Source organism: Bos taurus, chromosome 18 (genome assembly GCF_002263795.3).
Source record: "Bos taurus isolate L1 Dominette 01449 registration number 42190680 breed Hereford chromosome 18, ARS-UCD2.0, whole genome shotgun sequence".
In the NCBI taxonomy this organism is placed as follows: Eukaryota; Metazoa; Chordata; class Mammalia; order Artiodactyla; family Bovidae; genus Bos; species Bos taurus.
Genome location: NC_037345.1, coordinates 19,769,568 through 19,795,863, shown reverse-complemented (window position 1 = coordinate 19,795,863; position 26,296 = coordinate 19,769,568). Strand labels below are relative to the sequence as shown.

General features: G+C 43.3%; 1 long non-coding RNA gene across 3 annotated transcripts; it reads left to right on the top strand.

Annotated features, from left to right (window-relative positions):
- Window positions 1-15,616: 15,616 nt before the first annotated feature.
- Window positions 15,617-25,345, top strand: LOC132342804 (uncharacterized). 3 transcript variants are annotated; one of them, XR_009491304.1, is made up of 4 exons: window positions 15,617-16,072; window positions 21,242-21,355; window positions 24,049-24,169; window positions 24,760-25,345. It is a non-coding gene; the product is annotated as an uncharacterized lncRNA (long non-coding RNA). The 3 variants fall into 3 exon arrangements; XR_009491305.1 differs by having other exon boundaries at window positions 24,049-24,333; XR_009491303.1 differs by having other exon boundaries at window positions 24,049-25,345.
- The last annotated feature ends 951 nt before the right edge of the window (window positions 25,346-26,296 follow it).

Sequence of the window (26,296 nt, the reverse complement as noted above, 5' to 3'; positions counted from 1 at the left end):
GCCCTGAAAAGAGGTGCCACTGACTTGACAGTGTCTTGAGTCACAGGCTGTGTTATCACTCAGGTCTTAACTAGCTCCTAGTGATCACTCTCCACTGAGGTTGTGGAATCCCCTCGCCTGGAGGGAGGGCTGAGACTAGTGCTCACTTCTAAAGAAAAGAATACCAATACAGCAGAATCCCAGTGACGGGATGTCATTCTGGTTATCACTTCTCTCCCCTTCTCTCTCTTTCTCTGAAGGAAGCAAGGCACCACGTCATGAGTAGCTATCTGGAGACACACAAGCCCCAAGGTCAACCAACAGCCAGTGAGGACCCAGAGCCTGCCGCCGTGGGATCTTTGTCACATCCACTTTTGAGATGACAGCAGTCCTGGCTGATTCCTTGATTTTGGCCTTGCCCTGAAGAGGCCCTGAGTCAGTGGCATCTAGCTAAGCTGCCTCCAGATTCTTGCTTGCTCTATGCACACAAATTTGTAACATCATTGTTTGAGGCCAGTACATTTTGGGCATTTGTTACCCAGTGACAGGTAACTGGGCTTCCCCTATTGTTCAAGCAGTAGGGAATCCACCTGCCAATGCAGGAGACACGGGTTCGATCCCTGGGTCGGGAAGATCTCCTGGAGGAGGAAATGACAACCCATTCCAGTATTCTTGCCTGGGAAGTGCCATGGACAGAGGAGCCTCGTGGGCTACAGTCCATGGGGTTGCAAAGAGTCGGACGTGACTGAGCACGCATACACAAGAGATAACTAATACAGACTCCTAACAAGCATGGCAGGGAAGAAACTGACGATGGGAGCCTGTATGATTCTCTCTCAAGCTTATATTCTTTGGATCAGTTTGACAATTTGGGATCCTATAAAATTCTCACACCCTTCTCTTCAGAAGGGAAGAGTGATGGTCCATGTGTCCTCTGTCTTTGGGCTCCATGCACCCAAAGTAGCCTCTTTGCAGTGCTGTAGCCCACAGGCTCATCTCAGAAGAAGGTCAAGTGACAGCATTGTATAGGGATGAACCACATCTGGGTTTTCTCTTTATAGTTCTCATTTTATTTCTGGAAATGTTTTCTTTTTCACATTAAAAGATTCTGAATCCCCCCTCACCAACTGTGTGTTTCAACCTCCCACTTAAAATTCTCCCCCAGAGATTACCACCCCTTTTCTTTGTAAAGATTTCCTCCCCCAAGTGGTCCACTCCAGGGACAAGGAGATGTCAGGATTCCTTGCAGTTCCAGAGGTCTTTCTCCATTCACAGCTTCCCAGCAGGGACTGGGACTGTCTAGAGCAAAAGTCAAGTGGCAAAAGGCATCATCAAAAATAGTTGACCTTGGGGGCTTCCCTGGTGATCCAGTGGTTAAAAATCTGCCTTCTAATTTAGGGGAACTAGAATCCCATATGCCAGGGGGCAACGCAGCTCATTCACCACAACAACTGAGCCCCTGTGGTCTGGAGCCCACTCACCACGTGTAGAAAGAAGCCCACGCACTCCAAGAAGGACCCCGTGTGCTGCAACCAATACACTACACAGCCAAAAATAAATAGATAAATATTCGTAAAATAATAATATTTGACAGTACTTGGACCTGGGCTGAACTAAGATTTACTTTAAATCTGGCCTGGAAAAAGAATTGGATAGGCAAATAATACACATGAGTAGATTCTCTGTTACTTATAGCCTCAGCGAAATAATTCTGGAATTGATCACGATTAACACAGAACTGGCTTTCACACTGGTCCCCGAAACAGCATCCAGCACATAGCACTCAACATTCAGCACCCAGCCCTCAGCTTGGTACATATCAAGGACTGAACTAGTATTTGTTGAAGAAATAAAAGCCTGGAACTTTTGTGGATTGCCCCTTCCTCAAGGAATCAGAACACGAAAAAACTGAGCAACACAGAAGTGCTCCTGAAGAACAGTACAAACCTCTTTGGTTCTGAAATGGCATAAAATGTCATAGATAGTTTAAATAAATGTTCAGAAGTAGTATCAAGGAAAAAATTCAGGTGATAAAATATTTACTATCAACATGTATTGTAGTTGATGGTTATTAATATTTATTTATTAAGCAAAAAACTCTTTAACTTAAATGCATTGACTTTTTTGTTGGTGAAAAGGATGGAAATGACTTTTATGGAGCCCTACTATATGTCATTAGCTTGTTTATTTCCTTCCCGGCACTGATTACTATTAGAAATTGCTTTGTTTATTTAATTGTTCATTTCTATACCACCCCCCCACCCCCCGTCATACACACACCATATTGAACGTAAACCCCATAAGGGTAGCAATGTGATCAGTTCTATTTATCACTTTTCTCCAGTCTTAGAGTACAGACTTGTCAAACGGCAAACATGCAAACAAATATGTACATATGTTTAAACTTGTAAGTACTTATTGAATGAATGAATGAATGAATAGCTCATTGACTGCAAATTGATTAAAGCATGTTTTCACTTAATGCAAAGAATTTAAAGGCCAGGTCCACCAAGTGAAAACTTTTAGAATACACTCCACGATTCCTCAACCCTTTTTTTTTTTTTTTTAAAGAGCAAACTACTTCATCCTCTGTGGGGCCCCAGTTTTGTGGGACTTCCCTCCCCCCTAAAACGGGAACTATGCCTGGGTTGTAAGGCCCAGTATTTCGCCTAAGGCTGGCTGGCTGGTTTCAAGGGGAAGGGTTGGGGTGGGGAGGATGCAGGGCCCATTTAGTCCCTGTGAGTGGGCCCCCCAGCATGTGCTTTCCTAGAGACTTCATAGCTCCTGGACATTAAACCCTGTGCCAGTTAATAAATGAGATCTGACAAGACTTTAACCTGAAATGGCATTTCCCTCTAAGGCTCCTCTCAATCTTAACCAGAGCCACAGATAACAGGAAGAAAAATATAAAGAAATATTGTGAAACTGGGGAGACTGCCCTTGTTAACAGCTCAAAGGTGGAAAAAGTAATTTTTTGGCATTCATCTCAAATTACCTAAGACTTCAGATTTAAGCTCAATTTGCTGCAAGAATTGTATCCAAATCTGGGATGACTCCATTCCTTTTATTTGGGTTCAATTTTTCTCCTTCTGGTTTTTATTTTTAGCAGTGCTTCAGTTATTTTAAGATGATAATAGTCATCAGACTTTTTAGGGAATTTAGGGAGAACAAGGCCAACAGTTCTCTTTTTCAAAGTCTTCAAGAACCCAAACTTTCACAGTCCCACATTCTGCTCCCAAGACATTAACTCTAATTAAGCTAATCAAACCCATACACAGTCGTAAGAATAAAAAGTACTAAAGAACAAGACGACTCTATGAGAAACAGATATTATACAATGAAAATAAAATGAATTCTCCAGACTTTTTAAACTACTGTTCCATTAAGCACACTTATTTTTTGAATGAGCTTTGATCTTTTTTAAATTTTTTTCATTTCATAGACCAAGATGTTGTCATTCGAGGAATGAATTACTTCCTTTAGGTTGACCTCATTCATATTCCATAGCAAGAGCCAATCTGATTACAACTGCAATTGAGCATAATCCAATTACAATTTTTATTCCAAGCTGTAACATGATCCTCTAAATTTGAGAACAAAATGGACTCCCAAGTTGGTGAGAAACACAGAGATTCCCATTTGTGTGGAATCAGAAAAGATTGCTTATAGGCTGGTTTGGGGGCTTCCCAGGTGGCGCTGTAGTAAAGAACTCGCCTGCCTATGCAGGAAACATAATGAGATGTGGGTTCGATCCCTGAGTCAGGAAGATCCCCTGGAGGAGGGCGTGACAACCCACTCCAGTATTCTTGCCTGGAGAATCTCATGGACCGAGGAGCCTGGAGGACTGCAGTCCATAGGGTTGCAAATATTCAGACAAGATTGAAACCACTTAGCAAACACACACAGGCTGGTTTGGAGGAACTGGGTTCTGAGAGTTAGAAAAGTGGAAAGATGAGCCCACAGCATCCTCACACCAACAATCTCAGCCTAAGGAACCAGATGTCCTCAATGACTAGACAGATAAATCCTGGCCTTGGACCATCACCCAAATACCCCATTAATCTGTGTACATTTACTTCCCATCTTTTACAAACCCCACCCCTCTGAGCTGCAGTGTTTTATGTTTCCACTTTCATGGGAGCTTTGTGACTTTTCCACCCACCTATTCTTTTTGCTCCCTCACCACTGGTCATGTCTTTTTGGCCTCTCTCAAGGCCAGTTTTAAACTGAAATCCCTCTTCCCACATGGATGCCCTTTTTCCTACTGGGAAAAGATTGACACTCAGCTTGGTCAAGGGTTCCTACAGCTCAAGAGTTCTTCTTGAGCTGCTCATTGGTTCTCAAGAAAACAAAACATTTTATTTACTTGGCTTACCATCTAGGAATGCTGTACAGGTAAACTAAAGTGTTTTGTAAAGTAAAACATATAAAGGTCCTTATGGAAGAATGACTAATACCATAGTGTATTACTCTGGAAGAACTCCAAGGAGAGGTAATGATGAGGAATCTAAATGGATAGCACTCCCTGGAATTATACAGCATACAACTCTGTGTGGTGGCCCTGATGTTGACAAATGTGCTATTCTTAACAGACATAGTCATGTGAATAAGCCATAAGGACTGAATGAAGAATAAGAATAGAAGAAAGCAAAAATAAAGGAAAAAAAGATAGGAAAGCGACAGAGAAAGGGGACTGGTGATGCAGAATGATGCTCATAAATGTGTGTGTGTATATGTATCCACAGAAAAAGATCTAGAAGGACACCCACAAACTCTTAATGTGTACTACATCTGGATTGTGGAATGGGATATGATTTTGCTTTTTAATAGCAACTTTTACAGTTTTCAAAAACCAATAAAAAAGAAGCAGCAAATGATGTGAGAAAGGTACACTAAATCCTGGTTAGGGAAGGGGTAAGATAGGACAGACACAACCATATACTTTAGCATCATATTGATACTCATCATCCATTATCATCCCCACTTATATATGCAAGAGACAAGGGTTAGTGACAAGGGCAAGAAACCAGGGGGAATCAGTAAGGTCAAGCTTGGGGGATACTGCCCACTAAAACTGTCAGGTTAGCTCCTCTTGCTTCTTCTGGCTTTGGGGATTTATGTTGAAGCGATGGCTGAAGCCAGGCGGTGAGTAGCCTCACAAGGGAAGTCAACAGAGGTGAAAGAGATCATGGTGGTTAGATGTTCATAAATTCTCTCTTTGGGGTACACAGGGGAACATAAAGGTTGGTATGAGAATGAAAGTCACCCAAGAAGAAGGAAAAGTATTGTTAAAACTGCCATGGATATCAAAGGACACAAGAGAGAATTGGTGTTATTACGAAGGGCTATTAGGGGTGTAAATAGGAGACAGGCAAGTCAAACTGGCTTAATTCAAATTTGCTCCAATAACTGAAATGTCTAGGGATAATTCCACTTTATCCAGCACACGTCTTGCCAGCACAACATCTGGCCACCATTCAATCCTTTGGTTGTACCCACATCCCCAGTATATATACATGTGCTGTGCTGAGTCACTCAGTCGTGTCTGACTCTTTGTGACCCCATAGACTGTAGCCTGCGAGGCTCCTCTCTCCATGGGGATTCTCCAAGCAAGAATACTGGAGTAGGTTGCCAAACACTCCTCCAGGGGATCTTCCAACCCAGGGATCAAATCCAGGTCTCCCGCAATGCAGGCGGATTCTTTATCATCTGAGCCTATGTATACGGCTCCTATATACAAGCTCATATATATACATACATGTAAAGAATCTGCCTGCCAATGCAAGAGACACAGGTTCAATCCCTGGGTCAGGAAGATCCTCTGGAGAAGGAAATGTCAATCCATTCCAGTATTCTTGCCTGGAAAACTCCATGGACAGGGGAGCCTGGAGGTCTATAGTCCATAAGGTTGCAAAGAGTTGGACACTTAGCGACTAAGCACTGAGTATATACATTTTATGTCATGAACTCTTTTACTGAATATTACAGTTCCACGATTATTACTAAGGCACTTGGAACAGGAAAATTAGAGACCAATTTTACTAAAGATTGTAATTTCTCACCTTTCGGAAGCAGTAGGTTTGTGGTGATGACTGTGGGAAACATCTTACTGAATGTAGCTCATTCTTGAACTTACTAATGCCTAATTGCCATTTTTCTTAAGCTGCTTTCAGTTGGACTTCTATTAATAGAGAGTCTTTTTTTTTTTTTTTTTGGCCATACAGCAGGTCTTGAGGTATCTTAATTCCCTGACCAGCGATTGAACCCCAGCCCACAGCAGTGAAAACCCACAGTTCTACCTCTGGATCGCCAAGGAATTCCCAATAGAGAGAGTTTTGATGCCTGGGGAAGTGTCATAATCTGCTACCAGATAGATGCTCCTCAAGGATGAAGTTGTGCTTCACTCATCACTTTAATTCCTGTACCTCTCAGCTCAGTGGCACATATGAGTGTCCATTCAAGACTGTGTTTGGGGATTTAAGCAGACATTAAGAAGAATATTGGTCTCTGTGTACACTGTGGTCTCTGTGGAAGCTGCAATTTATGCTAAAATATTATCCTCAGAAGATAAGAGACAGCGTGCATTCCAAAAAGGATTATTTGGGAAAATCTAAACACACCAGGAAAAGGAGAATTAAAAATTAAGAGCAATCATTTATCATGTACAAAGCCATTCCATAGAATCTGTTCAACCTTTCTGAACCTCGGTTTCTTCATCTATAACATGGGATAATATTAACAACTTTCTTTTTTGCCTTGAGACCCAGTGAGATAATATGTGCCAAAATAAAATAGAGATTTTTACAGTAAACAGTAAACATTGTCATCACACATTCATAGATGAACATACTCTGTATAGACTGAACGGGTTCTGCTGGACTCTCTGGGGACAAAGGACTGGTGATTCCATTTGAGACTTGAAGGCTTTTTCCATTGGTATAAGCAAAGTGAGCCATTTTATCACCACAAGCAGGCTCATTGAAGTTACATTAACCCCAAGAGGAGATTGGCTAAAACCAAGGTAAAATATGGACTTTGAACCTGATTCCTAGAAATCGCAAAAGACCACCGGGGAGACTGACAACAACCAACCAAACTCGGCAAGACTTGGAAGCCAAGAATGTAAAAGAGAACACGCTGGCCACGGCTGGCTGTAACCAGGAGGACAAACGAGGACCCACCAGACGAGAGGACAGGGTGATGGCCAACCTTTCCAGCTCTGGAGACTCATATTTTTTTCTGAGTTGCAAGTTTTTTTTTCCCAATGGAGAATAGAATATCCTTTTTTTTTTTTAAACTGGTCATTCTCCCTACTTACTTTCTCATGGTCCTTGTCCCATAACACCCACGGAGATCTTTTTTTAAAAAAAGGAAAACAAAATTTCTACATTGGTTAAAGTTTCTAAAGGTTTCCTATCACAATCAGAATAACATCTCAACCCTTTCCTGTGGGCTAGAAAGTTCTCGATGATCTAGGAAGCCTCCAGTGAGCCAGCCTCTGCCACATTGCAGGTATGTCTCTCCCTAACCAGGCAGTCACACTAGCCTCTTCCCACACAGCAGGCTCACTTTCACCTCCGGACCCTTGTGCTTGCCGCTCCCTCTGCCTGGGATGCTCATAATCATGTCTCTGCACTGCTCATTTCTTTCTGTCGTTTCTCTCTTAGATCAGTACCACCTTCCAGAAGGTCTTATCTGACCACCTGATGTAATGTTGCTCATCCTCTCTCATCACTCTCTCCTATTCTAATTACCACTGCCTGAAATCATGGCTTTAATTTGTTATATGGATATTTACACGTGTAAATAAGTGTTACTCACTCAGTCGTGTCTGACTCTTTGTGACCCCATGGACTGTAGCCTGCCAGGATTCTCTGCCGATGGAATTCTCCAGGCAAGAATACTGCAGTGGGTTGCCATTCCCTTCTCCAGGGTATCTTCCTGATCCAGGGCTCGAACCCAGGTTTCCTGGATTGCAGGCAGATTCTTTATTGTCTGCATCACCAGGGAAGCCCTCACCTGTATGTATGTGTATGTATATATATAAACACACACACACATAAGGTATGTATACATACAAATACATAAGCACTACAAACATAAGTGTAGATTATGTGGATTTTTGCCCAGATTAAATATTAAGTTTTGTGAATTTTGGGTCAATATTTTTGTCTTGTTCACCCCTGTATCCCCAGTGCCTGGCCCATTGTAGTTCTCAATAGATTCTTACTAAATGAGAAAGCAAATCTCTCCCGGCAGCCCCTGCTCTTATCTGATTTCTGCATTTGCTGATCTTGCATCCCCCCTTCCTCTAATAGAATATTGACAATTTTCAGGACTGAAATGACCCTGAAAAGTCCAGTCTCCTGCCTGCAGACAAGACTATGCCTGAACCATTTATGATCTATAGTGTCCCCCATCCAAAAAATGTGTTCATGGATCTCCTGAGTGGTACATGAATCAGCATGAAAAGCTATGACAAACCTAGAGAGCATATTAAAAAGCAGAGACATTACTTTGCTGACAAAGGTCCATATAGTAAAAGCTATGGTTTTTCCAATAGTCATGTATAGATGTGAAAGCTGGACCATAAAGAAGACTGAGCACTGAAGAATTGATGCTTTCGAACTCTGGTGCTGGTGAAGACTCTTGAGAATCCCCTGGTCTGCAAGGAGATCCAACCAGTCAATCCTAAAGGAAATCAGTCCTGAATATTCATTGGAAAAACTGTTACTGAAGCTGAAGCTCCAATACTTTGGCTACCTGATGCAAAGAACTGGCTCATTGGAAAAGACCCTGATGCTGGGAGAGACTGAGGGCAGGAGAAGAAGCAGGTGATAGAGGATGAAATGGTTGGATGGTATCACTGACTCAACGTGCATGAGTTTGAGCAAACTCCAGGAGATAGTGAAGGACAGGGAAGCCTATCATGCTGCAGTCCATGGGGTTGCAAAGAGTCAGGTATGCCTTAGCAACTGAGCAACAACAATATGACCCAGCAGGGAGGAAGTTTCATTCCTGAAGTTAGTATTTCTCTGCTTTGCAAAGTAGAAAGCAGAAGAAAGTCCTGATATATGGCAAAGTAGCTTTCAAGTCCAGATGACTAGTGTCTGTCTGAAATGTCATGTTGAAGAATTTTAGGCTTTTATGTGCTCTGTACTCTCTCTTTAAAAAAAAAAATCTATCTTGGGATTGGTTAGCAGGGTCTGCATGAGCAGAGGATAGCGGGATGATGATTTTATGTATTTGCAGTTCCTAAAAGCATGGCTTTTCCTCTAGATTGACAACTACATCATTCTGCCTGTTTTTGGTCATGTCACGGAAAGATTGTGGGTGAAAGAACTGGGCCACTACTTTTCCTATACCTCGTACTGAAATGCTTTAACTTGCTGTTACGTTCCCTAATAATCTATAAAACACTAGATTCCATTACTTCCCAAACTTTCAAACCAAATCTGTAAGTAAATAATATCTAACAGGCAAGAGAAAAAAAAAAACAGACCAAGACAAGAGACAAGTGAATCCCCAGATGTGAACATGATATTCTAAGTTGCAAGACTAGGTCCTCGGTCTCTAAGGATGTGTTTAAAGAGTCAAGACTGCATCTCTAGATCGGTTTGTCTCTTCATGGACTCATATTTCTAACCTGCTCCTATACCAGGGCTTCCCCAGTGGCTCAGACAGTAAATAATCCTCCTGCAATGTGGAGACCTGGGATGGATACCTGGATTTGGAAGATCCCCTGGAGGAGGGAATGGCAACCCACTCTAGTATTCTTGCCTGGAGAATCCCCATGGGCAGAGGAGCCTGGCGAGCTTATGTCCATGGGGTCACAAAAAGTCAGGCGTGACTGGGTGACTAAGCACACACAGTGCTCGTTGTTGCTTGGGCAACTCAAGCTCAACACATCCAAAACAAAATGAAACCTTATGATCTACTTCCACAACATGCAAAGGCTTCTTCTCATTTTCCTGAGCCACTCAATAAATATATTTTTAGGGCCTTTTTATGTACTATATACCATTCCAGGCACTGGGCCACAGAAGTGAACGATGCAGATGAGTTCTCTGCTCTCATGGGCAAGACTACCAGATTATACAATGGTTAAGAGGCACCAATCACATTGTATTCTTTGTAAACAGGGCTGTTGAGTGGTGAAACTTGGTGACCCTTCTCCTGGAACTGAACTTCTAGAAAGGAATATAGAGAAGAAATGTGTCTACAGTAAATAGAAAAGAAAAAAAAAAAAAAACCTTTTCAGACACTGGTGAGAAGTCTTATGTAGAAAATAAAGTGATGGAGTACAGAGTGGGTAGCATTGGGCCACATTACATGGGAACACCAGGGAAGGGAAGACACGGTTGAGGAGATGATGTGACTGGAGATCCAAGTTGTGACAAGGAGTCAGCTGTGTAAAGACTGGGGCAGAGTATTTCACGCAGGGATGTCAACGAGTACAACATTCAGAAGGTGGCAGCAAGCCTGATTATTGAGACACACAATTGGGAGCCCTGTGGTTGCAGAGAAAGAGTAAGACAACAGTGGCAGGAGGTGAGATCTGAAAGCGGGACCACATCAGGGTGGAACTTGCAGGACACAGCAGGAATTTGGCTTTTGTTCTAGATCTATGGAACGCCACCGGAGATCTTGAACTGGCATGCCTCATTCATCCAGTTCACTGTTTTAGCTGGCATCACCCAGTTGCCCAACCCATCTGAGTTTCTCTCTCCCCATCTGGGTGGTCACCAAGCCTTGTTTATTCTCTCCCTTAAATGTCTCTCAAATTATCCCTTTTTCATTTCATTCCCCATGCTCTAGCCATTTCTCATCTAAACTTTACCAGAAGGCCTTCTAGGGGACTTCCCTGCCCCAGTCTCTCCCAGAACTTTTCGACCTTGATGCTGTCAACCAAAGTAAAGTCCCCTGCCTAGAAACCTTATCTTAGTCTCTTCTGCCCATTGGTTAGGGGTCAAATCCAAGCATCACTCCCAGCTTCTTAATACTCTCCCTCTTCAAACACGCATCGTACTTCTAGGCTCACTGAACTCCTTGCTTTACAGGGAACATTCTTTATGTGCCCATATTTATGTATGCTCTTCCACCTCCCTGGAATGCCATTCTCTATTTGGCCATTGGCAATCCATCCTTTAAGATTCATCTCAAATGCCACTTCTTCTGAGAAGGCTTTCTTGATTTCATCCCATGTCAGATCCCGAGTACACGTCTCCCATAGTTCTTGCCAAGTTGGGTTCAGAGTTCTCTGGACACAGGGCCAATGCCTTTAATCTTGGAAGCTCCTGGGGGCAGAGATCATAGCTTATGTCTCTAAGAATGTCAGGGCCAACTAGATGTTCAAGAAATAATGAACTTAACAGAGGCATCCCATAACCCACAGAGACCCCTACAGAGAAGGAGGAGGACATGTGCCATTTTCTACAGTGTCCTGAAAGACCATTCTTGGGTGCAGCAGCCAGCAATCCACAACTTTTCAAATGCTGTTATCCAAGCTGTTCAACTGCCAATTTGGAATCCAGGCAAGGAAGAGATGCTGTCCTTCTTTCCCAGCGTCTCCAGAACCCATCAAGTTAAATCAGCCTGCAACAACCACACAAAGGACTAGATAATTTGTAACCACTCATCATAGCACTTGTTAAGTCAAGCTAATGACCAGGTTACTTTAACAACACACATCCATGTGGACAGACACAAGTATCACTAAGACGTGTATGTCTGACTGCTACCATGTTCAGAAAAAGACAGCAAATCCAGGACCAAAAAGATAGCAAATCTAGGACCACAAATCTAGACCAGGAAGAGCCCCAAATAGATATTCAAGAAGATTCTAAACAAAGCAGGCACTGGGCTAAGAATATTAATCTACACTCTCAAATTTCCGCCTTTTTCCTTTTTCATAGCCCACAAAACACCATCGAGAATGAATGAATACTTACTGGCAAATAAAAATTATTTAGATTATAATAATCATCAATATTTACTCAGTACAAGCCTGGGAAGCATGATAAAAATGAAAATGTGACACCAAGACTCAATATGCTTAAATATAATAGGATAGGAGAGAGATGATATAGAGCTTTATTGTCTGAAAGGAAGGTCTTGGAGAAGAGATAGCCAAAGGTCCCCCTTTTAAATGGGGAAACTGAGGCCCAGACTGAGGAAGAGACTGACTTATGGCATTCAGCTTTTTACAGCAAGAAGAGAACATATACACCCAGGTATCGTCAATACAAGGTGAACTGGGCAAAGAACCAGTAGGTAGCTTTGGAAAAGCAGCATGAGAACAAGACCCAGAAGGTGGAGAGGTTTATTCCACTTGGACTCCAGGAAAGGGTTTCCCTGGTGGCTCAGAGAGTAAAGAATCTGTCTGCAATGAAGGAGACCCAGGTTCAATCCCTGGGTCAGGAAGATCCCCTGGAGAAGGGAATGGCAACCCACTCCAGTATTCTTGCCTGGAGAATCCCATGAACAGAGGAGCCTGGTGGGCTACAGTCCATGAGGTCACAGCATTGGACACGACTGAGCGACTAAGCGTGCAAATCACAGAATCCAGGAAAGGCTTCAGGGACAGAAATCATGCCAACAGGGCCTTGGGGTGGAGAAGATTGTGACAAATTTGGAGGAAAGCCACTCTATGGCAGAGAGACAGGTAGATTAGAGAACAGGAGAAGCGGAGAAAAAAATGGTCCTGAGACTCCCAGGAACTTGTTCCAGGTGTGATCGAGCCAGATGAGTGAATGTAGAGAGGCACACTGCAGTTTCCCAGTTGCCAATATGGACCTTCACCTTGACCATCATCATCTCCCACTTGGACTTTGTAATTATCTCTACTTTTGGTCCTTACAGTACATTCTTCACCTTCCGGACCACATGACATTTTAAAAGTATGAACTAAATCCCATCATTCTCCTGATTACAGTTTCCCTATCATTTCCCACTGTACTTAGACTAAAACCCCAATTCTTATCTCATTGTAATTTCTCTGAGCTTGGACTCTTTACAAATTTCTCCTTGCTTATTACATTCCAGCCCCTCTAAAGCTCCTTTCTGCTCCTCAGATATGCAAAGGTCCTTCTAAATCAGGGTCTTTGCACTCACTGTTTCCTCTGCATTGAAATCTTACCTGCAAAGCCTCCTATGGCTGGTTTCCTCCGAATTCAGAATGCCATCTGTTCAAATAAAACCACTTCATCATTCTGTATCATCAACTTCTTTCCCACATCCCAGCTACTCTTGTACCACATCCATCTGTTCTGTTTCCTTCTTGGCACTTACTAAGCTATAGTTTAACTCTATTAACTACTTCAATGGGATGAATATCCAATAAAAATGTCTAGGGACATTGAGAATCCACAATAAATTAAAATCAGATCCCTACCTCACACCATACACCAAAGTTAATTCTAGGTAAATCAGTCATTTAAATGTTAAAGGCAAAAATTTTAAGAGTTTTAAATAAAATGTAGGGGAAAAAAAATTTTTTTTCCACGAATGCTGGATGGGTACAATTTTCTTACACAAGATCAAAATAATGATAGTAGTAGTAATTACAATAATAATCATAATCACAGAGCATTAATAACCATGACTATGTTAAAATTAATTTCTGTTCATCAGAAACAACAAAGAGTGGGGGAATACCACAAACTGGAAATCAATAATCAATCAATAAAACTTGAGTACTTAGAATATTTAAAGATCTTTTGAAAATTAAGGAGAATATGAAATACAATTCAATAGAAAAATAAGCAAAAGATATGAACAGGAACTTCACAGAGGAGGAAACATAAATGGCTCACAAAGAATGGACCACATGTTCAACCTCAGTAGTAAACAGAGGAAAAAAAAACTATAGTGAAGACCCTTTTTCTACCCACTAGATTGGCTAAATATTAATAGTAATAAAATCAAGTTTCAATGAGGATGTGAGGTGGTAGAAACTCAGCAATTTGGAAGTATAAGTAAATTACTAGAAATAATCAGAAAGTCAATCTGATAGCATCTAATTAGAAAGGTACAAATATTATTAATAAGACCTAAAATTTCAATTTACCTAGCATATATATTTTTATATAGCACCATATATATAAATATTCTCCACCTACCATATATATTCCAGAGGCATGTCTGTGAATAGTTGTAATAATTTTGTTTATAATTGCTCAAACAGGAAAAACCTGAATACACAGAAGAATGTGTATTTCTGCCCATACACAGAAGAATGAATACATAAATGATGGAATATGCACATAATGAAATATTACCCAGCAGCAAAAATGAATAAGCTACAGTTATTTGCATCAGTGAGGGAGGGAAGTGGGCAAGGTAGAGATGAGCTGATGACGGCTGCAGCTGGGTGATGGGTCCATGCAGGGTTATTATCAATTCTCTCCACTTCTGTACACGTTGAAATTTCCCACCGCTTATTATGATCTGCTTATGTTTTTATGCTTCCCTAGTGGTTCAAATGGTAAAGAATCTTCCTACATGTGGGATACCCAGGTTCGATCCCTGGGTCAAGAAGATCCCCTGGAGAAGGGAATGTCTACCCACTCTAGTATTCTTGTCTGAAGAATTCCATGGACAGAAGAGCCTGGCGGGCCCCAGTCCATGGGGTTGCAAAGAGTCGGACATGACTGAGTGACTAACACTTTCACTTTATGTGTGTTCATATACACTGGCATATTTTGTTTACATTTGTGGGAGTGAGGAGGCAGGGGGGAGAGACTGGAGAGAAGCACACAGGGAACCACAACCATATTGGCAACATCCTAGTTCTTAATTTGAGTGGTGAGTACATGGTGTTTATTACTATTATACTTCACAACCTCAATAGGTGTTACATAATTATACTTGTGATATCTTCTTTATAGTTAAAAAATGAGGGGAGAAAAAGAAGCAAGGAAACAAAAGAGTGAGGTAATTGGGCCCAGCCTTCTACTCCTAAACCTGAGATGGCTAAGAGTTTCCCCCATTCTACAGATAAGGAAACTGAGTCTCACAATGGCTACACACTAAAGGAGCATCCATGCAGGCGTCTACAAAAGGGTAAAGAACACAGGGTGTCTGGGAACCAGAGATGTGACTCCAGAGCCTCTGTCCATCTCTAAAGATGGTATTTGGAACACGGGCTTCAACCACAGTGGCCAAAGCTGTCAGGACACAAGGCTGCCGTAGCCTAATACGTGGCTGCCATCCCCAAATCGGCCTGCTCCGATTCTGCTCGTTCTTTGAACATAAACCAAAATGAGATTGCCCCGCCCACCTGGGAGCCTGCGAGCACATCCACAGAGGGTCTGGGCAAGCAGGTGACCAGAGCCAAACCAACTTGCAAGTTCCTGAAACTTGCAAGTTTCAGAGCCGTGCCCGTAGTGGCTTATCAGCTTTGCCTGCAGGGAGTTCTGCGAGGGAGCACGATCCTGGACAAATACTGCCCTTCTTCCCGCTGAGTAACTGGCCCGTGGGAGCCCCTGTAGCCCTTGCCTCCTCGCCCTCTCCCTCCCAGTTTTAATTGCCCTCACAAAGGCGCACCCCCACGACCTGACGCATCTCATCGGCAGTCACAAAGGCAAAGGAACCCCAGGTTACGGCCACAATGCAGCCTCAGCTCTGCACCATTGTGCCCGGCCCCCGGCAGTGGTCTCAGAGCCGTCGGGGGTCTTACATATCTCATACGTGCAGCAAAGTGGGGGAACAATGTGACAAATTATGAACAAGCTCAGAGCCGAGCCTGCGGAATTCTTCCCTTTGTGAGCCTGCATCACGTGTCAGCTGGGCGGCTGGGCCGAGGAGGGGACCAGGGGTGGGGGACATCGCAGCAGCAGGAGGCCAGCCCAGCGCTGGAACACTTTCACTCTTGGGAACGCTGCCTCTACCCTGCTTGCTCGCGTGCGCGCGCGCGCGCTCTCTCTCTCTCTCTCTCTCAGTTTACAAGGGAAAAGAAAATTATTCTGACCCTACTTTTTTTTAAGATCTAAATATTCCACCAATACTATCCTTTCTAAAGAAAACCAAACATCCAAGCAAATTTTGAGTGTCTATTCTCCCAAGAGCCAAAGGGGAAAAAAGCACCAGGGATGTGAGTGATGATACTTTGTTTCTAATATTTAATAGTTCCTCCTCCTAAAGAGCCTGACTTTCCTTAACTTTCTGGAAGTGGAAATGTTAGTTTCTCTGTGGTATCTGACTCTTTGCGACCCCATGGACTGTAGCCCACCAGGCTCCTCTGTCCATGGGATTCTCTAGGCAAGAATACTGGAGTGGGTTGCCATACCTTTCTCCAAAGGATCTTCCTGACCCAGGAATAGAACCCAGGTCTCCTGCATCGTAAGCGGATTCTTTACCATCTGGGCCACTAGGGAAGCCCAAACCTCCTGGTGCCTCCATTTCCTCATCAGTTAACAAAAGTGAAGAACCCAACATTGTTCAATGAGTTCCAACTTCATACAACTGTCATAGGATTCAACATCTATGAAGGGCTTAGAAGAGTGTCTGGTACAGAGAAAACCCTCAGTGTGGAGTGGGGTTATTATTGTTTACGGTAGTATGAGTAGAAATATGCACCCTGTGATGATCTGAGCCATTTACCCTCCACCCCTCCCTTTGTAGCAGGTTCTCTATAAGAGGGGCCATCTCTGATGCCTCTCGTATACCTCAAAGTGCCTAGTGAGGGGCTGCTGCTGCTACTGCTGCTAAGTCGCTTCAGTCGTGTCCGACTCTGTGCGACCCCATAGACGGCAGCCCACCAGGCTCCCCCATCCCTGGGACTGAGGGCCAGGGCACTAGAATTCTCAATGAACATCTGTTTCTGACTCGTTACAAGGTGACCTGCAAAAGAAGACTCTCCATTACCATCTCTGGTGCTGAAACAACTTCCTGGATGAGAATGCTGTGTAGCACCTGAAAGGTTTCTCTCAAGTTCCCTTTACAAGTTGTATTCAGTTCAGTTCAGTTCAGTCGCTCAGTCGTGTCTGACTCTTTGCCATCCCATGAATTGCAGCACGCCAGGCTTCCCTGTCCATCACCAACTCCCGGAGTTCACTCAGACTCACGTCCATCAAGTTGGTGATGGCATCCAGCCATCTCATCCTCTGTCGTCCCCTTCTCCTCCTGCCCCCAATCCCTCCCAGCATCAGAGTCTTTTCCAATGAGTCAACTCTTCACATGAGGTGGCCAAAGTACTGGAATTTCAGCTTTAGCATCATTCCTTCCAAAGAAATCCCAGGACTCGTCTCCTTCAGAATGGACTGGTTGGATCTCCTTGCAGTCCAAGGGACTCTCAAGAGTCTTCTCCAACACCACACTTCAAAAGCATCAATTCTTCGGCCCTCAGTCTTCTTCAAAGTCCAACTCTCACATCCATACATGACCACAGGAAAAACCATAGCCTTGACTAAACGGACCTTTGTTGGCAAAGTAATGTCTCTGCTTTTGAATATTTTATCTAGATTGGTCATAACTTTCCTTCCAAGGAGTAAGCGTCTTTTAATTTCATGGCTGCAGTCACCATCTGTAGTGATTTTGGAGCCCAGAAAAAGAAAGTCTGACACTGTTTCCACTGTTTCCCCATCTATTTTCCATGAAGTGATGGGACCAGATGCCATGATTTTCTTTTTCTGAATGTTGAGCTTTAAGCCAACTTTTTCACTCTCCACTTTCACTTTCATCAAGAGGCTTTTTAGTTCCTCTTTACTTTCTGCCATAAGGGTGGTGTCATCTGCATATCTGAGGTTATTGATGTTTCTCCCAGCAATCTTGATTCCAGCTTGTGCTTCTTCCAGTCCAGCGTTTCTCATGATGTACTCTGCATAGAAGTTAAATAAACGGGGTGACAATATACAGCCTTGACGTACTCCTTTTCCTATTTGGAACCAGTCTGTTGTTTCATGTCCAGTTCTAACTGTTGCTTCCTGACCTGCATACAAATTTCTCAAGAGGCAGATCAGGTGTTCTGGTATTCCCATCTCTTTCAGAATTTTCCACAGTTTATTGTGATCCACACAGTCAAAGGCTTTGGCATAGTCAATAAAGCAGAAATAGATGTCTTTCTGGAACTCTCTTGCTTTTTCCATGATCCAGCAGATGTTGGTAATTTGATCTCTGGTTCCTCTGCCTTTTCTAAAACCAGCTTGAACATCAGGAAGTTCATGGTTCACCTATTGCTGAAGCCTGGCTTGGAGAATTTTGAGCATTACTTTACTAGCGTGTGAGATGAGTGCAATTGTGTGGTAGTTTGAGCATTCTTTGGCATTGCCTTTCTTTGGGATTGGAATGAAAACTAACCTTTTCCAGTCCTGTGGCCACTGCTGACTTTTCCAAACTTTCTGGCATATTGAGTGCAGCACTTTCACAGCATCATCTTTCAGGATTTGGAATAGCTCAACTGGAATTCTATCACCTCCACTAGCTTTGTTCATAGTGATGCTTTCTAAGGCCCACTTGACCTCACATTCCAGGATGTCTGGCTCTAGGTGAGTGATCACACCATTGTGATTATCTGGGTCATGACGATCTTTTTTGTACAGTTCTTCTGTGTATTCTTGCCATCTCTTCTTAATATCTTCTGCTTCTGTTAGGTCCATACCATTTCTGTCCTTTATCGAGCCCATCTTTGCATGAAATATTCCTTTGGTATCTCTGATTTTCTTGAAGAGATCTCTAGTCTTTCCCATTCTGTTGTTTTCCTCTATTTCTTTGCATTTGATAGGAAAGTGAAAGAGGGGGAGAGAATCAAGGTTTAACAATACCTCTTGTCCTTGAGGATTAGAAACCTGAAAAATATTCTTCTTAGTAGCAGAATAGTAGAAGAAGGTGGTACACTATTCTTCAAATTAGCAATAGACACAGTAAGCTGGCAGCACACTGTCTTCTCTTAAAGGGTCAGAATAAATACTCGTGGGTTTGGGCAACTAATGGAGTTCCTTTCTTGAGGAATTCAGTTCAGTTCAATCACTCAGTCATGTCGAACTCTTCGTGACCCCATGGACCGCAGCATGCCAGTCTTCGCCATCCTTCGCCAAATCCCCGAGCTTACTCAAACTCTTTTCCATCAAGTTGGTGATGTCATCCAGCCATCTCATCCTCTGTCATCTGCTTCTCCTTCTGCCTTCAATCTTTCCCAGCATCAGAGTCTTTTCCAATGAGTCAGTTCTTTGCATCAGGTGGCCAAAGTACTGGAGTATCAGTTTCAGCATCAGCCAGGACTGATTTCCTTTAGGATTGACTGGTCTGATCTCCTTGCAGTCCAAGGGACTCTCAAGAGTCTTCCCCAACACCACAGTTCAAAAGCATCAATTCTTCAGCCCTCAGCTTTCTTTATAGTCCAACTCTCACATCCATACATGACTACTGGAAAAACCATAGCTTTAACTAGATGGATCTTTGTTGGCAAGGTAATATCTTTGCTTTTTAATATGCTGTCTAGGTTGGTCATAGCTTTTCTTCAGCAGCAAGTATCTTTTAATTTCATGGCTGCAATCACCATCTGCAGTGATTTTGGAGCCCAAAAAAATAAAGTCTGACACCGTTTCCATTGTTTCTCCATCTATTTGCCATGAAGTAATGGGACCAGATGCCATGATCTTCGTTTTCTGAATGTTGAGTTTTAAGTCAACTTTTTCACTCTCCTCTTTCACTTTCATCTAGAGGCTCTTTAGTTCTTCTTTTCTTTCTGCCATAAGGGTGGTGTCATCTGCATATCTGAGGTTATTGATATTCCTCCCAGCAATCTTGATTCCAGCTTGTGCTTCATCCAGCCCAGCATTTCGCATGATGTACTCTGCATATAAGTTAAGTAAGCAGGGTGACAATATACAGCCTTGACGTATTCCTTTCCCAATTTGGAACCAGTCTGTTGTTCCTTGTCCAGTTCTAACTGTTGCTTCCTGACCTGCAACCAGATTTCTCAAGAAGCAATTCAGGTGGTCTGGTATTCTCATCTCTTTAAGAATTTTCCACAGTTTGTTGTGATCCGCACAGTCAAAGTCTTTGGTGTAATCAATAAAGCAGAAGTAGATGTTTTTCTGGAACTCTCTTGCTTTTTCGATGATCCAACGGATGTTGGCAATCTGATCTCTGGTTCCTTTGCCTTTTCTAAATCCAGCTTAAACATCTGAAAGTTCATTGTTCATGTATTGTTGAAGCCTGGCTTGGAGAATTTTGAGCATTACTTTACTAGCATGTGAGATGAGTGCAATTGTGTGGTAGTTTGAGCGTTCTTTGGCATTGCCTTTCTTTGGGATTGGAATGAAAACTGACCTTTTCCAGTCCTGTGGCCACTGCTGAGTTTTCCAAATTTGCTGGCATATTGAGTGCATCATTTTCACAGCATCATCTTTTAGGATTTGAAATAGCTCAACTAGAATTCCATCACCTCCACTAGCTTTGTTCATAGGGATGTTTCCCTAAGGTCCACTTGACTTCACATTCCAGGATGTCTGGCTCTAGGTGAGTGATCACACCATCATGGTTATCTGGGCCATGAAGATCTTTTTTGTATAGTTCTGTGTATTCTGACCACCTCTTCTTAATATCTTCTGCTTCTGTTAGGTCCATACCATTTCTGTTCTTTACTAAGAAATAGAGGAAAACAATAGAATGGGAAAGACTAGAAATCTCTTCAAGAAAATTAGAGATACCAAGGGACTATTTCATGCAAAGTTGGGCACAATAAAGGACAGAAATGGTATGGACCTTCTTGAGGTATGGACCTTCTTGAGGTATGGACCATTACCTGGGGTGCATGTTTTTAATGTAGCCAGTTGGAAACTGTGCATTTCAAAAAGCAGAACTGAGCACACAGTGTAGAGACTGATAGAGGAAACATCTGCAGCTCAGTTTAGAGCTATACATGCAATTACAAAATTTCTACAACTCTTTTCAGACATGGTTACTGAATAACACCGATATGTCCTATGTCAGGCTATTTGATGAGGGAAAGAATGCAGGTCCTGTCCTCCAGAATGTGTCATCTCACTGAGAAGTCATGTAGCTAGGAAATGGTCATGTATCTAGGAAATGATCAGCAGTCACTCAAGGCTGACAATAATTCAATTCCCTGTAGAATCTGAAACCATAAAGATGTTCTGCAATGGAGGAGGCAGATAGCTCCTTCTGGCAAAGGCTCCAAGGAACAAGAGCGACAGGGAGGACTGCAGAATTTGGAGGGAGAAAAGGAAGAGCCCAGAAGGCTCAGATATTGTGAAAACTCAACACAATTGCTTTTGTTTCCTTTCTATGACTGTGGCAGCCATCACTAATCAATCATCACTCATCAGTCATCACTAATCAATCAGGCCACCCTTGTCCGCTTGCTTCCCAGTCCAGTCTAGGCTTCAGAATCCTTCTCAAAACAGCATTCTAGGTAAGCATCCCCAGCTATTCAGGGTGAAGTCATAAGGTAAAACGTTTTGTCCTGCTGAGTGAGGGGAAGTGAGATGAGTAAACACACAAGCCTGAGAGAGATTTGGGTGCTCAAGAAGCTTCGGTCATTAACGAAGTTTCTTAGATGCCAGGAGTTGATGGAGACAGATCTGTAGGCTGGTGGAAATTCAGTAGTGCCTTAACTGCCCCATTTTCTCTAAATAATGGTGAGGGGTAGGATAAGAAGTCATCACCTGTATTTCTGACAAATCAATGTACATTTTCAATTTTTTGTTTATTTTTTATAAGTTTTACTTTATTTTGGCTGCACAGGACCTTTGTGCAGGCACACGGGTTTTTCTCTAGTTGCAATGAATGTGCGGGCTTACTTGCCTCACAACAGTGGGATCTTAGTTCCCCAACCAGGGATCCAACCCATGTCCTTTGCGCTGGAAGGCGAATTCCTAACCACCGGACCACCAGGGAAGTCTCTTGAGACACGTTTGAAATGAAACGCGGCAAGCTGTAAAGCACTGGCATGCTGCTTACAAACAACCATGTATCCTTTGGGATGCTACTGCGATGTGAACAAAGTACCGCAAGAATAGTACGTCACAACCCGTTGCATCTGTAGTTGAGTGAAAGCCAGCAAGAGGCATGGACAGGTGGGGAGACAGAACTTCCCTTAGAGGATAAATTAACAACTTTGTGGCAGCCCCTAACGCTGCCCTGTACCCTACTTCCTGCTCTGTCAGAACAGGGCAGATCTCCAGGCTGGGGCTCAGCTGTCTGATTCTGTTTCTGGATTTGATGGGAGCTGCTGAGTACTCTGACTGCTCTGCCCTGCCCAGAACACCAGCCAGCACAGGCTGAGGCTTGGAATTCCATGCAGCCTCGCACTTTTTTTGACCACATCAGAGAAGAAACATGCCTCTGCTTCCCCTTCCTCCTCTCCCTTCCCCAGTGTAGCACTTCCGCACCTCCCCTGCTTGATGAGAGAGGATGCTGTCATGGTCCCTGGGACCCACAGGCGCTAATGAAGGCAGAGACCTAGCTTATGGCAATAGAATTCTGCCAAGTCTAAAAATCCTCCCTAACTGCAGATGGCTCTTTCTCCATTCCAGACAAAGCCTCCTTCACGAAACTAGGATGGCTTTGATTGCTTGCACTCTACACACTCAGGGATTCACCTAAGAAACAAAACCCCAAGAGAAAGAATCTTCAGGCCAAGCACATATCTATCCCCTAGACACCAGTTTTGTCAGGCAGCTTCCCTCCCACCCTCCGCATTCCAAGGGAGATTATTAATTGTCCCCAGGAGAGGAGGCCAACTAAAAGGAAGATCCCCAGTTGAGATGCAAATCCCACAAAAGAAGCCATTGCCTCTCCCCACCGTTTGCCGGATCAACGTGAGCCAGAAGTCTGGCTGACCATGGAGAAAAGCATCACTTACAGGAAGCGTAGCCGCTGCCCTGAACTCTGGATAAGGATTTTGTTTTATTTTAGGAAGACAAAGATGGCTTTTTTGTTTAGCCTGAAATTACAAGGTGCGTAATCTTCCCTTTCTCCTCTGCTGGCAAATGGAGGCTTTCACACCAAATTTTGTTTTCCGACAAGAGAAGGAGCAATCATTGGCTTCCTTGTAGCCCCAAGGACCCCCCATCCCACCCACCCCCGTCCAAGCCCCCAGCTTTTGTGTTTATTGGAGGTCTCAGACAGTCCCCTGGCAAATAGCTTTCAGCAAGGTTATCCGGCCAGTCACAGCCTTCAAGGAATAAATATCTAACACCTTGTTCCCTTTGGCGGTTCAAAAGCCACTGTCAGAGGGGTACACTGGTGGTTTTTAAAAAGGCTATAATTCATATGCAAACGAGAGGAGGATTTTCATGATTTCATAATAAAATGTTGAAACGCTTTGATCGCGAGTTGTAAGGAGGTGTGAAACAGTGCCTCCAGAAACAGACAGATATTTGTGTAAGCATCCTTTATGTATTGCCAGTGCGGAATAATAACATATCAAAGCCCCAACTTACCTCATCTGCCTGGTACAGCCAAGGCATAAATAAAGGGGAACAATGGAATTACTATTACTCACTCACTGAGAGCCAGCGACATCACTGTATCCTTTATAATTGCTGGCAAGAAGATTAATGTTTTGTTAAATATCAGAGCAAGGTCACAAGGGGGCTTGCAGGCCTGTCTAAACATCTAGTCTTTAAGCTGCTTCTCTTTCACTTGCTCTTTTTTGAGGAAATGAACTTGTAGCATTTCCTCTAATTATGGTGATTTTTGCTTTTGAAAGCAGGTCTACATCACCACCTCGCTCCAAACACACTCTCTCACACACACACATGCACACACCCATGCACACCCGCACACGCCTTCCCCAAACGATTTTTGGGGACAAGCTTGATTTAGCTACAGCATATGGGCAATGTTGTTGTGCGGCGACCTTGCCCTTTTAACCAACGTGGATAATTCATTGCCTGTCACTGAGGCCCAAAGCCACGGGGCTTATGCTTAAGAGATCGACTTTATTGGGGTCCTCCGGGGACTCCCTATCAAAGACCGCTAGCATCCTTCGCTACACTTCTGTTATGTTTAGCCCATACACCCGTCCATACAGATGTTTCCAACAGCAAACAGTTCATGACCCAGAAAGAACAAAATATTTTGGCTTTTCCTGCCTTTCAGCACCTGTTCAAACCAAAGGGCCTTCGGAGCTCTGCACACAGATCGGAAGACCCAGCCAGCAACTGGAGAGAGGGTGCATCATGGCTGGAGCCAACATGACAGATCCAGGCCCCTCCATGCGGTGACCCTTAACTCCCAAAAGTGTCAGAGGGAGACGAATAGCAGATCCCACAGTGGGGTCGACCAGCTTCATGCAGAGGCTCACATGTATACCTGTCAGCTTGTTTCTACTACGTCAGAAATTAACCCAGAAACTCCACATCCATCCTGCCACCATTTCAGTCTGTATGTTTCAGGGCAATGCCGTGGCTTTGGTACAGCATCTGGCTCGAGTCTTCTGCCATTCATGCAATTTCGGCAGCTCTGTGGCAGAGTTCAGAGGTCCTTTTAGGGACTTGGGACAGCTCCCTGGGGATGGCAGAGGTCCTGACATTTTCCCAAAGAGAACCAGCACTTAGAGGGCTTGGGACCAACAAGATCTTACAAATAAGGCTCAGCACACAGTAGGAAGCCCTCAGGGGGAACTCTCGCCTGGGCAGAATCTGACAGGAGAGGCGTTGTGGAAGTTGCCCAGGGGGTACAGGGACCACCTCTCCAGGACTTGTTTATCTCAGCACTCCATGCCCTTTGTCTGGGGAAAGGGTTTTAAAGTTGCCAACCCCAATTTTAAGGAGATTTGCTTATTTGTTTGTTTTTTTTTTTCCCTTGCAGCTCAAGAAGGAATTAAGAAGTAAAAGAGACAGCTTGGAATGAAGGTGGGTGTAGGAGGCAAATCAGTGTGAAAGGGAGGATGCCCTGACTCGGGGAACTTGCCTCAGCTTCACCAGTCTCAGTGACAGTCAGGGCAGTAGAGGCACAAATACCACAAGCCCTCTCACATGAAGCAGAGCCATGACCTCCAGATCATACAGGTGCTTGTACTTCGTGTATACTGCAGCCCTTCAGTAAACATGCTAGATCAGTAAGGGGCTGGCTGCCTGGCTAGCTGGTTGGCTGGCTGGCTGGACGCTTGGATGGATGACTGTAGAGATTCGATGCAAGGTTGATTAAACAATCACTCGGCTACACCAAGGACTGGCAAACCATGACCTACCATCCAAGTCCAACTGGCCACCTGTTTTTGTAAATGAAGTTTTATGGGGACACAGCTGTGACCATTCATATATGCACTGTCTGCTTTCATGATACAAGGTAGAATTCAAGAATTGCTCCAGAAGCAAAATAGCCTGCAAGTCTAAATTATTTCCTATCTGGCCCTTTACAGAAGAAGTTCACCAGCCCCTGAGCTATACTATAAGTAAACTTTCTGAGTTTTCACGTAGTTTGATCTCTGTCTTTTCTTTGTCGTCATTGTTTAGCTGATAAAATCATAGCAAGTAAGACCATATTTTATATCCTTTTTAACCTATATAAGTTCTAATAAACATGCTGGCCATATTTATTAGACTAACTAAATAAGCTGTATTGGTAGAGTAAGACCAGTCAACTAAGCCAGTTCTTTCAGCTGGGGTTCTGTTGAAGAAAGGATAATCTCTCCCAAAGTGGGCAAAGAAAATTCAATGTGATGGACTTTTTTAAAAGAACCTATATACAAAACATTGTATTTTGTCCCTTCTGTGAAATTTAAGGAGATTTTTGGGAGTTAATTTTGAATATATAACTAAGTTTTCTTCTCATTACATTCACTTTTGGATATAAGAAATTAAAAGAAGCTTGCTCCTTAAAAGAAAAGCTATGACAAACCTAGACAGCGTATTCAAAAGCAAAGACAACACTTTGCTGACAAAGGTCTAAATAGTCAAAGCTATGGCTTTTCTAGTAATCATGTATGGATGTTAGAACTGGACCACAAAGAAGGCTGAGCACTGAAGAACTGATGCTTTTGAACTGTGGTGCTGAAGAAGACTCTTGAGGGTCCCTTGGACAGCAAGGATATCAAACCATTCTATCCTAATGGAAATCAGTCATAAATATTCATTGGAAGGACTGATGCTGAAGTTGAAGCTCCAATACTTTGGCCATGTGATGCAAAGAGCCAACTCACTGGAAAAGACCCTGATGCCGGGAAAGATTGATGGTAGGAGGAGAAGGGGACAACAGAGGATGAGATGATTGGTTGGCATCACTGACTCAATGGGCATGAGTTTGAGCAAGCTCTGGGAGATGGTGATGGACAGGGAAGCCTGGTGTGCTGCAGTCCATGGGGTCACAAAGAGTCTGACATGACAGAGAAGTGAACAATAACAAA